Below are 13,563 nucleotides of genomic sequence, written 5' to 3' on the forward strand. Positions count from 1 at the left end.
GAAGAAAAGCCACAGACTTGGAGAAAATATCTGCAAAATACATATCTGATAAAGGACTGCTACACAAAATATATAAAGAACTTTTACATAGTGACCAAGTGGGATTTAGTCTATGGATACAAGTTTAACATACGCAAATCAATCAATATGATACACCACATTAACAGAATGAAAGATAAAAACTACACGATCATTTCAACAGAAGCAGAAAAAGCATTTGATAAAATTTAACATCCATTCATAATGAAAACTCTAAATGAAATAAGTATAAAAGGACATTTCCTCAACACAATAAAGGCCATTTATGAAAAACCCACAACTAACAACATAATTAATGGGAAAACAAATGGAAGTTTTTCTCTCAGATCCAGTACAAAGCCACTTTCATTCAACATAGTTCTGACAGTATTAGCAAAAGCAATCATGCAAGAAAAAGAATTAACAGGCATCCAAATCAGAAAGGAAGACATAAAATTTCATTTGCAAGTTACATGATCTTACATATAGAAAACCCTAAAGACCAAAAAATGGTAGAACTAATAACTGAATTCAGCAAATTATGAAAAAAATTTAAAATAAAAACGTATTCAGCAAATTATGAAAAAAATTTAAAATAAAAATGTATTTGTATGCACATGTGCATGCACACACACATACACACACACCACAAACACCATAAAGAAAGACTGCTAAATTTGATTTTACTGGAAGAGTATAAAAACAGCCACAAGATGGGAGAGGATATTAGCAACACAAGACTTTTTATATTTGTAGAAACTCCTAAAAAAAAAAAAGACCATCCAATAGAATAGGGAAAAAAAAGGCTAGTGACTTGAGCAGGAATATCATGAAAGAAGAAATCTAAATGATGAATAAATATATGTGTTCAACCTCATATCTAATCAGACAAATACAAGTCAAAACCAGAATGAGATACCACTGTACTCTAAACCAATTTAAAAAAATTAAAAGGTCTGAAAATACTATGCGTTAGGTAAGGAAACTGAGCAAACTAGAAACTCTCATACTGTGCTGCCGGAAGTACAGATTGGAAACAACCACTTTAGAAAAGCAAATGGGCATTAGCTACTAAAATTGAATATGTGCATATCCTACGATCCAGAAATTCTGCTCTTGAGTACATCCGCCAGAGAAACTCTTGCATATTTGCATCAAGATATACATACAAGAATGTTCTTGGCAGTCTTCTCCTCAACAGTCCAAAACTGGAATTTTGGAAACAACACTGTCCATCAACAGCAGGATGTATTAATTCTGGTATATACCCCTAATAAAATACTACACAGCAATAAAAATGAATAAACAAAAATTATATGCAACAAGATGATTGGCCCTTAAAAACAAAATATTAAGCAGGCTCTCTGCTCTTCCCCATTCGACAGACAGCCGCATCTCTTGTGAGTGCCAGCCGAGTCTCTGAGACACAATGGTGAAGGTTAGAGTGAACGGATTTGGCTGTATCAGGCACCTGGTCACCAGGGTTGCTTTTCACTCTGGCAAAGTGGACATTGTTGCCATCAATGACCCTGTCATTGACCTCAACTACATGGTCTACATGTTCCAGTATGATTCCACACATGGCAAGTTCCATGGCACCGTCAAGGCTGAGAACGGGAAGCTTGTCATCAATGGAAAGTCCATTACCATCTTCCAGGAGCGAAATCCCACCAACATCAAATGGGGGTGATGCTGGTGCTGAGTACATTGTGGAGTCCACTGGTGTCTTCACTACCATGGAGAAGGCCAGGGCTCACTTGAAGGGTGGAGCCAAGAGGGTCATCATCTCTGACCCTTTTGTTGATGCCCCCATGTTTGTGATGGGCATGAACCACGAGAAGTATGATAAGTTCCTCAAGATTGTCAGCAACACCTCCTGCACCACCAACTGCTTGGCTCCCCTGGCCAAGGTGATCCATGACCACTTTGGCATCGTGGAGGGACTTATGACCACAGTCCATGCCTTCACTGCCACCCAGAAGACTGTGGACGGCCCCCCGGGGAATCTGTGGCATGATGGCCAAGGGGCCGCCCAGAACATCATCCCTGCTTCTACTTGGCACCACCAAGGCTGTGGGAAAGGTCATCCCAGAGCTGAATGGGAAGCTCACTGGCATGGCCTTCCGTGTCCCCACCCCCAATGTGTCTGTTGTGGATCTGACCTGCCGCCTGGAGAAACCTGCCAAATATGACGACATCAAGAAGGTAGTGAAACAGACATTGGAGGGCCCCCTCAAGGGCATCCTGGGCTACACTGAGGACCAGGTTGTCTCCTGCGACTTCAATAGTGACACTCACTCTTCCACTTTTGATGCTGGGGCTGGCATTGCCCTAAACGACCACTTTGTCAAGCTCATTTCCCGGTACGACAACAAATTTGGCTACAGCAACAGGGTGGTGGATCTCATGGTCCACATGGCCTCCAAGGAATAAGAGCCCCTGGACCACCAGCCCCAGCAAGAGCATAAGAGGAAGAGAGAGGCCCTCAGCTGCTGGGGAGTCCTGGCCCCAACTTGATCCCCCAACACACTGAGAATCTGACCTCCACAGTTTCCATCCCAGACCCCCTGAAGAAGGGGAGGGGCTTAGGGAGCCCTGCCTTGTCATGTACCATCAATAAAGTATACTCTACCCTCCCCCCCAAAAAAAACCCCAAAATATTAACCAAAAGAAACAAAGACAACAAGATAAATATAATACGAATCCATTTTCATGAAGTTTAATAATGAGCAACACTAAAATTATCATTATTATTTACCAATATATACCACTGAAATAAACTTTTCAGACTATTTAGTTATAGGTATGTATCAAAATTATTTTGTTTTCTAGATTTTGCAGACAAGAGAAAACATACCTAGAGGCCTATTCAAATATTTAGTCTTTGTAGGTACATCTTACAGGAAAGGAGAATGGTTAGGTAGTCATCTTTAGCCTAGATATCTAAAGAGGAGGGTCTGATTAAAGGGAGTAAGTAGATTTTTGACTGATAGTCAACTGAGAACCAAACTGACTGGTGAGTAATCCATCTCCAAAACAAATCTCATTAAAGTTCCCCAGAAAATTGTTCAGGCAATCTGTCAGGAATGCTAATCTTCTCCAAGAAAGGGGTTATAAATTATATCACACAGAAAGTTTCTATTCCAGAGCAGTCTTGAACAGTTTTTCTTTTACAGTACATAGTGGACAGAACTAAAAAGAAACAAGCAAGGAAATTAATGCCCTAAAATGTAGGACGGTGGTTGCCTCAAGGACAGAGTGGTTCTTGGGAAGAGACACATAGGGCTTCCAGGACACTGCTCATGTTCTCTTGTGTAATTACAATACACATGTGGCTTTATTTTATTCTGTCTTATTTATTCATTAAAATGTTTTTCATTAAGCTGTTATTCATTAAACTGTTTTGGGCACTTTTTTATATGTGTGTTATATTTATCAGTTTGAAAGGTGATAAAGGGTAGATGAAAGTCTGAGGAACAGATGATTGACTTGTATATTTCATACCCACGTGAAATATATTAGATAAGCACCAAACTTTAGATGATAGAGTCTTAGTATAAAGCTGTTTTTCTAGTCCTTCAGAAATCCTTCACATTCCTCCCCACCCAGCAGTGACTGCTTCCTCCTCTGCTCTCAGAGGACTCATTGTTTAGATCTCCCACTGGCAGTAAGTGAATATGCCTCACATGAAGTGCCTCACGACCATTCCTGTACTGTTACACAGCCTTTCACATTTGTATGCTTTGTCTTCCAGTTTATGGCTTGGCACATAGTATCCCCGTGATACACTTTTATTCATAAGAAGCAATGTAGAGTGTAAGTGTGACTCTCACATCAGAACAGGTCATGTTTAAGCAATGTTCCAGTATTTATCATCATCATTTCTTAAACACTTCTCTCAAGTCCAGCTCTAAGTGTTGGGCATGAAGACTCATACCCCTCTTTTATTAGCCAGAAAACTCTCCTACTCTTTCTACAAAACCCAAAGACTGGTGGTGATATGACAGTACTTTTTATCCAATTACATGGCAGCTCCTTTAGGGATTCAGAAGGATTCTGAGGCTTAGAAATTACTGACAAATTGCTATGCAGAAAAAAAAAAAGCAATATCTTGGGTTAGGTAGAAGTCTAGTGCAGGGTGAGGACACGATTATATTATTTGTACTATCCTTGTGAGCAGTGGATTTAATTCTGACCATAAACTGCTTTCCTAACGTGAATTTACTTTGCAGTTTCCATTCAAAACACAAAATTCAATCCTTATTTCAACAAATATTTGTTAAGATTCTATTATGTGCATATCACCATGACAAGATATAAGGATATGACATTCTGAATTTTCTTTTTTCTCCCTGCCAAATATATTCTCATTTATTGATAGTTATTATCAAGGCAGAAATACACAATTCATTAATTAGCAAATAGCCTTTCCCTTTGTAATAGGTTGTTGCTATCAAGGCACCAAAATACAATAGCTGACATTCAGGGTGAAGTGCCAGACCCAGATGCAAATTTTCAAAGGTAGTAGTAAAAAAAAATAAGGTTATAAAACTCTGGAAACCCTTCACTTGCATCCAGGGCATAAAAGACGGAGGAAAAAATAGGGCTTGGGGGAAAAGATTTCCTGAGAGAATGCTGTACCTTCTCCTACGTCTTTTGCCGTGGAAGAGATGTGAGCGAAGTACTAACTCCTAAAATAAAGTCTAATGAGAGGGCTTCAGGATATTACTCTGGGAGAATTTCCCAAAAAGGCTGCAGTGGAGAAAATTCTTGGCATTCTATGTGTCCACCCCTTTCCAAGGGGAAAGTGAGTTCTTCCTTCTTCACACCCTCCAGAGAGACAGAAGAGAAAGAGAGCACTCAGAGAACTGATCATGAATTTCCTTCTGTTAGAAAGGAACCCAGTGAACTCGTGTCTGACTTCTGCCTGGAAAGTCTAAAGAGCAAGAGATGGGTTTGCGTGCAGCTTTGGCAATGGGAGAGAAGTTGCTGCTGCGTTTACGGTGTTTACTGAAGCAAAGATGAAGGAGGAATTCCCATGAACTAGATGTGGTACATATACAAGAGAGTGAGCAGTTTAAGACTAGTCAAATAGAGCTTCCTGGAAAAAACTGAAGACAAACCCTCAGATTCCCCACTAGTTTACTAATTTGTCCCCCTGTTTCTGTCCTTGCTCCCTTCAGTGTATTTCACCATGGGAGTCAAATGTTTCATTAAAACATAAGTTAGATAATGTCACTCCTCTGCTCGAAACCTTCCAACAGTTTCCCCTATAATGTTGGGTAGAAGCCCAGCCTTCACTAGCCCTATGTGGCCCTACACAATCAGACTCCATGCCCCACGCCCTTCTCTCCTCCCCTCTCCTCCACTCTCTGCACTGCAGGCACACAGGCCTCCTGTGCCTCACCCTCCCCGAGGCCTCTGCCCTTACCAGGACCCCTGCCTCGAGTATGTCAATGCCTTGGAGTCCAAGTCACTGGAAACACAATTTCCACAAAGGCAGAGATTTTCATCTACTTTGTTCACTGTTGTATATTCATGGCCTAAAACAATTTCTGGCACAGAGTATCTGTTCAATAAATATTTGTTGACTGAATAAATGCATTTTAATAACATTTTTATGAATGACAATATTTCCTAGGTTGCTGTTCAAGAGGAGGCCAAAGGGGAAGAGGAGAAATCACCAAATCCACATATAGGTCTGCAGGGAGCAGTTGGCTTGAGCCTATTTGTTCCATCCTCTTTCACACGCCCAGGGTACAGGTCTCAGTTAGCAATGATTATGATCTATGTTTTTCCCTGCTTTGTTTCCCTTTTGTTCTAGGTGTTTAATAAAGAAATCTGCAACTTCACCATTAGAACATCATAAATCACCCTCGTTACGTAGTCTGCTCAGGCAGCTCTGATAGGAACCTCCTGGGTGGATAAGAGCTCAAGCAAACCAGGAAATGTTTGTACAGATGCAAAAGCAAAGGGGAAAAAAATCCTAGGGCATGAATCATATGGGATTTCAATTTCCCTGATGCTAACTATGATAACTATCATAATTCCTAAGTAATGTTGAGAATACATATTTTTCCTGGCCTCTAAAATTTTCTAGAAATGTTTTCCTACCTTTAAAACTCCTGAGTCCAAAATTCAAGTGTTACAGGAGGCAAAGGTGCCAGGTGGCAAAGGGGTGAAGAGCAGGAAGACTATGATGTTGAAGTGGCCTTCTTACCTCCCCTTCAGCATGACTTCTCCTACAGTGTCTTTCAAGATAACCAAGAAACCCCAAGGTTTTAAGGGAAATGGAACACAGAATATTAAAGTTAGCTGAATAATACATAAATAGTATCTTAGATCCAAATAAACTGCTTAAAACACACATATTCATGCACACACATGAACAAATACATATGTGCACACACTCACAAGCACCTACACAAGCATATTCCAAGGGTCCTTCATTCCAGCAGGTCACAAGGGAATCACAGCCTGAAACTTCTCAGACTCCTAAACGTCATGGCTTATTGTACACAGACATTCCATTGATTCTACTCTGTGCCCCTCTCAACCCATTTCTTCACAGCGAGGCTAGAAGAAAACTGAAATTACAATTGAACATGCTGGAGGCTTACTCAAAGCCAGAAAAATTCTCAAATATAACTATAGCAGAGCTGGTAGTGGCAGCAATAGTAGTAGTAGTAATGGCTGTCACTACCGAGCACTAATGCAGGTCAGTGCTTCTGACGCGTTATGCCATTGGACTCCTCACATTCCCTAAAATTACGGCGCTCAAAATATTTATTTCATAAGAAACCACTGTCCAGTGTAATATTAAAATGTTAGCTTTAGCAACTTAGCAAGTTAGAAAAATAAAAGAAGATATAAAATAAATGTTTTTAAAACTTCAGTTAAAAATTTTATTATTCTAATGAAGTGATAAACCTTCCCTGAATATCAGTGAGAATGATCTGCAAGAATATACAAGGACCTCACTGCAAATTATCAGCAGTAAATTAGGGAAAAGGCTGTAATGTCCCTGGACACATATTTACCTATACAGTGTAGGCCATTGATAAGTGTTTGATGGATGCATAAATGCGTAAATAAATAAATTAGTGAAAGAACAAAGAAGCCAAATAACCAGCACTCCTCTCTGTGTTCTTGATTGCCTGAGAAACATTGACTGTTGCTCTTGAATAACGTCTCTTGCTGGATCTCATTCTCTCCTCAAATGCAGCAAACTCTCCAATATTTTCTGGATATTAACAGACAGTCTGGAGTCCTCAGATGTTCAGAAATAGCCAGATTCCATCCTTTCCATTCTATTCCCACTGCCACCATCCTCGTTCAATTTCGAATCCAGGTCACAAAATCATCCACTTTCACACTACATCCCAATACATCTTCCACACTGTCCCAGAGTAAGCTACCTTTTATATCGCTTTGCTTATATCATTCTCCTTGTCAAATGGCTCTGCATTGCCCACTCAAAGCATAGGCTCTCTACTCTGACATTCAAGGCTTTCAACAATCTGACACCTACCCACATTTCCTCATTTATCTCCTGCCACTTCTCAGAATATACTTTAGCCACAGACATTTTTGACAGTTCATAATTTCCCAAAACCTACTGTACTTTCCATCTGTTCATGTCTTACATTTATTCAATTTCTTTTATCTGTAAATGTCTCCACTCAGCTTCAGCTATGAAAATTCTACCCATTCTTCAGATTCTAGTTCTGAATTGAAGGAGGATTTTCCTCCTTCAATATGCATTCCATGATTGACTTAGTTGGAGACTTCAATCTGTCCTGTCATCTCCAAAGAAAGCCTCTGAGATCAAAGAACATATTCTTTTTGCATAATAGCAGAGTCAAATATTACCCAGTGCAATGTTTCATTAACTATTCTCCAAAGAACAATGTTTCATGATTCTTCAAAAAAAAAAAACAAAGCAAACCAAAACAAACAAGAAGAATAAAGTCCCTGGTCAAATAGTGTTAGAAAACCCTGCACACTCTGTCCTTCTCTTGGAGATTCATGGTGCATATTAGCATATCAAAGGCTCTGAAAATCCTGCAGTGAAGAAATGTGATTAACTTGATTTAACCCAGCATTTCCCAAATACATTTGACCACATTTTCTAGTTTTTATATATCAATAAATCTTTCTCAGAAAGCTAGGTCTCCATGGAACACAGTTTAGGAAACACTGATCTAATATAACTCCATCAAAGGAAGAGATAAGGCCAACCTGCCTCCGTAAGACTCCTTGGTGATAGACTGTCCTCGATCTCTCTGTATGCACTGAATTTTTAGCAGTAGATTTATTAGTGCTCAGTAACTACTTTCTGATCAATATACCAAAAAAACAGTAGATCCAATTAATTTATTCCAAGGAAAGTAAAAAGACATTTGACTGATTGAAAGGAATTGCCTAAATAAAATGACGTGGAAATAAGTTATATGGATTCAAGGGTATTTTAACAGTGATTTCAGAACTGACATGTTGAAAATATGAGGACCTTAGTTACAATAGCTCACTTTTGTATAGTTTTATGACTTCCAAATAGTCTTGTGTCTATTACCTCATCTGAGAATTCTTCATGTGATACTTATTTTTAGGTATAACAAGTTTGTACAATGACATTGGTAAACAATTTGAGAGACAGCATATGATCAGAGGTCATTCACAGACACGTATTTCAATTATAAGTTGAATTGAGGCCTAAAAAAAAAAAGAAAATGAAAATGTAAAATAACCTCTCCAGAATGGAATCTTATTTATAAGTCAGACAAGATCTGGGACACTGTGTTTATTTCTGAACGCTATATTGTAAAAAGGACATTGTCAAAACAATGTAGCGAGACAAAGGCAACCAAGATGATGTCTGGAAATTATCTCAAATGAAGAACGAGAGAATTGGGAGTGTTTAGCCTATAAAAGAAAAAAAATTTAGGGATGACATCATAGACATCTTTAAATTCAAAGGTTGTCAAGTGGAAAGGTGGCAAGATCCTTTCTAGCATGCTTCTGATGGCATGTGCCAATGAGAAGTTTATAAATGACAAAGTTATCAACACAAGAACATAGAGGATTTCTAATACCCATCTCTATCATTGTTCTTCAACCCTCCAGGCTGTGCAACATTAAGAACAAATTTTTTAAAATCCAAAGTTGTCTAAAGTAGACTGGACTGCTTGTGAATTAGAAATATTTAATGAGTTTCCGGTGCCCTTCCTCAGGAATTCTGTGCGAGGGATTCCTACATGGGCAAGACGAACCAGATAGCCCCTAGAAACCTTTCCAGCTTGAAGGCTCAGTGATTCCACATTCTGAAAGCAGCCCAAGGTATTAATTGTCAAGCCCCACTCAATTCATTCATATAATCAACTTTATCTTTCAAAGTAATGAGATTAAATATATAATTTGCAAAAGATATGGGTAGATAAATAGACTCTAACCCCTGACACTGAGTATCCCCACACCTAGAATAATACCGGGCACAGAGCAGGAACTCAAAAACATATGCAATTTAATGAATGACACAACTATCTAAATATTAGTTAGTTCTGAGAGGTTTCTAAACATTTTCACACACATTGGCTCTCTGAGCTTTCAGCAACAACCCTGTGAGGTTGGCTAGGCAGGCTGCTATGCCCATTTTACACCCCTTATTTTATTGCCCTCCCCCAAGATGCTCTTCAATTAACATTATGGCTTTAGGTTCCTTTAAAGGTTGTTAAAAGAAAAAGTCATCACAAGAACATCTTATGTAAAACCATGACTGAAATAATCACTGTCCATCATGCCCCTCATATGAGAAACAACAAGACAAATTCCTCTTGTGATTAATACCAAGAAAACATCTGACTAGCTATACAGGGCATACAAGTTTGTCTGCTCTCCCCTTCCTCCCTCCTTCCCTCTTCACTTCCTTCATTACCTTTTCCCCTAAACAAAATAATGGGGACTCTATAAGCAAACATGGTTCTGTTTTTTCCCTCAGAAGTTGCCTGGAAGTTTAGTCAACCTTGTGGTTCTAACTTTGACATTCCAAATTCCTAACATAATCTCTCCAACATTATTATATAATAAATAAGGACTTAGGGGGAAAATGTTTTTTGTAAAACAATGAACCCTTTGACTTACAAAAATTACTTAGAATCTTAATACATAAAACAGATAAGAGCATAACTGTTGAGAAAGGAGCTCAGAGCCCTACCAACTAAGCCTCCCTCAAAAATCCCCCACCTCCAGTGGTCCTAGATTCCTTAGGGCTCCAGCAGTAGTAATCTGATCATCATTGGAAAAGTACTGCTCAATAGTATTTTTAAAAATTACTTTAGCTGCCTTGTTTTGTGCATTTTTATTATAAACCCAGGAAAATGTCTCAGTATTAAGCATATAAAAATTGTATTTCCATGAGAAAAACAAAACACTAGACATTAACAATAGGTAGCAAGTAGACGGAGCCAAGATTATAACCCAAAACTGACTTTAGACTCAAGCAACACCTAGGTTTAAATCTCAGCTTCTCACTGTTTAAGGCTGTGAAATTTACTTAACCTGTCTTAGCTACCCATTAAAATAGTTAAATAATATTCATCTTACAACAATGATTTGAGAATTAAATGAAATAAAGTATATAAATTGCCCTATATATACTAGATACATAATGGATACTTATTATCTTCATTACTTTTTGATTCCTACCACTCTAGTCTGGTCAATATAATATACCAATGGGAAATTTAAATTAAAAGAGAGAGAGAGAGACTAAGTCTGGAAACTGGAAACCACAGGGAAACTGACAAAAGAGATGAGGTTATTACGAAAGGCTGAAAATGAGGCAAAGACTGAAACTATAAGTTAAAGATGTTGTCAAGAAAACAACCATCAAACCCAATAGATAAGGTAAAGTTATGACTTTCTTCAGCCATGTCCCAGCCATTTTACTTTCAAGGAAACACACTAAATTGCTAGTATGTGAAGAATTACAGCTTCAACGGAGCCATTGGGAAAAACACTGCAGAGCATTTATTGGCCCAGCCCAGCAAGACTGTCCTTCAGCTTTTCTGTCAGACTCCTCCAACAGGAAATCTTGTAAAGTAATGTTTTAGGTCTACCACTGACATCTCCCTATAAACTAATGTGATGTTTGGCATGAAAGGTGTCTATTTAGGTGTGTGAAGGTTCTGGTTCTGGTTGTTACCTCGGAGAAGAAAGTTATTTCTCTATCTCCCTACAGAGACCATCCAAGTACTTCTTTAGAGAGTGAATACCCATTACACACAAAAGAGGAGCTGAACCAGGCTTCTGCAAAACTAAGTAGGTAAACTTGTCTCTGACACTTCCTTCCCACCTCTTTTGGCTGCGAACCCTATTCCCTACCCCAAGCTGTCCCACTACTAAACTCAGGTTTCTACCCTGGGCTCTTTTTGCCGGGATTTTATCATCTAATTGTCAACTGACACCCTTTGTCTCTTTCCTTTCTGCTTTCAAGCAAGTTACAATTGGTAAGATGTTCCCAAAAATATTTAAATTTTAATTAGTACTTAAGAATGTTGAAAAGCCTTCAGGATTTAATAGAATAAAACCCAACTGATAGAATTTGAGGTTCTACAGTGGGTTTGAGGGATACATTTATAGGCTCACACAAGTTAATCAATCACCTCATTAAAGTGACTATCTACTACCTCTAACTTCAAGACTGACCTGAGAGGAGACAGTCATTTCCCTGGAGACACCTAGGAGAAGAAAATTACAATACAAATATAAACAGATACAAAATCTATCAATACTTCTATCCATACTATATGTATATTATCTATCTACACTATATATATAGTAAACACTATATGTGTAAATATGTTATACTTGGTGTAGCATATATAATATATTTACATATATTCAGTACACATCCATATATAGCATATACACCATATTTATAGTATAGATAGGTACCACAAATATCAATATAGCATATAGCATATACATATAGTATATACACATATAGAGTATATGTTATACTATATGTATACTATATATATACACATATGATAGATAACATGTGTGTGTATATATACATACACATATACATATATATACATATACACACACACACACACACACACACACACACATATATATATATATATATATATATCATGCACAACTAAGCCCAGTAAGTTTTTGAAATATATTTAGGGAATTATTTTGTAGATCACATATCTTTTGTAACTGTTTCCATAATTATATCTTGGCTGGATGCAGAATCATTCTGCATCATTAATTAGGGATGTTTCTGCACTAACAGTTCATTTCCAAGGACCTTCCAGAATATTATAGTTAAGCAGTGAGGTCCAGAGAGCAGATTCTTAAATTTCCATGAATACTGTTCATTAGGTTGAGTTGCCAGAAATAGGTCACAAATTCTATGCTTCTCACCCTTTTCTTTATCCTGAAGCATGCAGAATGCCCCACAGGGCACAGACACAGGCCAAATACCCAGGGATGATGTCAACATTGACAACAAGCTCAAATCATTTAAATCCAACAAAGTAGATGCCTTGGTGTGAAAAGACATGAGATGGTACAGAGAGTTGGGAGGAATGGAAGCAAAGATAGAATATGAAGAGGAAGGTGTATTAAGCACTTTAGAAGACCAGGGCAGGTTGGGGGGGAGATGGAATTCAAATCCTTCATGTGTAACTATCATGAGAAGGTGATAGTGAGTGTTTTTAAAAGCCTTAAAGTGGAGACTCTCAGGCCAAACATCTGTTGAACTGAAAAGGAAAAAAAGGTGTTCTGATTGCCAACATCTCCATTCTGCTCCCCTCCCTCCTCAGCTTCAGCAATGACCAATACATTAAAAAGGTGTTTGGGCTGTCAGAAAATGTGATTTTTTTTTTTTTACTCTGCTGTAAAAGTCTGCTACATGCTGGAACAAAAATTAAATGCTTTCCTCATATCCAGGTCTGGGTGGAATTTTTGTATTATTTTAACACCCATCAAGGGATAGCCTTGTCTCTCCATGGAGACAGGGAAAGCAATCTATATCTACAAAAAGATTTTTGGCCTTTCATTGTCCCCTTTTCCTCCAGAACTCATTGGAATCTCACTCAAGACTAGAAAACATCACAATGGAAGATTAATACAAATGGTCTATCTATTTAAAGGAACAAAATGGGATGAAGAAACATGAAAGCCTGGATTATCTGAGAACTAAGCTCTGTAGGATAGGAATAAAGCTGGGTGGAGCTAATTAGTTCAGAATAAATGAAGCTCCACTTAATGGTCTGTTTTTCCATCCTCCAAACTGACAGTCACAGTCACCAGAGTAGAAATGACCACTGCTGAACTAGGAAAAGAAAGGCTGAACTTGGAGCCACACGCCAGAATTGAGGATCAGGTGTCTTTTAAATTAGTATGGACTGCAGATGGTAAAGTGATTACTATTAAGTAGTTACATAATTGCTTGCTTAAGGTGAAAGGTCACACCTCAGTCTGTAACTTTGCCAGAAATAGACTGTTAGAAAAATGTTATTAATCTTA

The 13,563-nt window shown here is 38.2% G+C and overlaps 1 long non-coding RNA gene and 1 pseudogene across 3 annotated transcripts in view; one reads left to right on the top strand and one right to left on the bottom strand.

Moving 5' to 3' along the window:
- LOC116150225 (uncharacterized) overlaps positions 1-13,563 on the bottom strand; it is a 450,186-nt gene that overhangs the window by 404,171 nt on the left and 32,452 nt on the right. The window lies entirely within an intron of this gene.
- Positions 1,433-2,652, top strand: LOC105087019 (glyceraldehyde-3-phosphate dehydrogenase-like; annotated as a pseudogene).

This window comes from Camelus dromedarius, chromosome 3, assembly GCF_036321535.1.
Source record: "Camelus dromedarius isolate mCamDro1 chromosome 3, mCamDro1.pat, whole genome shotgun sequence".
NCBI lineage: Eukaryota > Metazoa > Chordata > Mammalia > Artiodactyla > Camelidae > Camelus > Camelus dromedarius.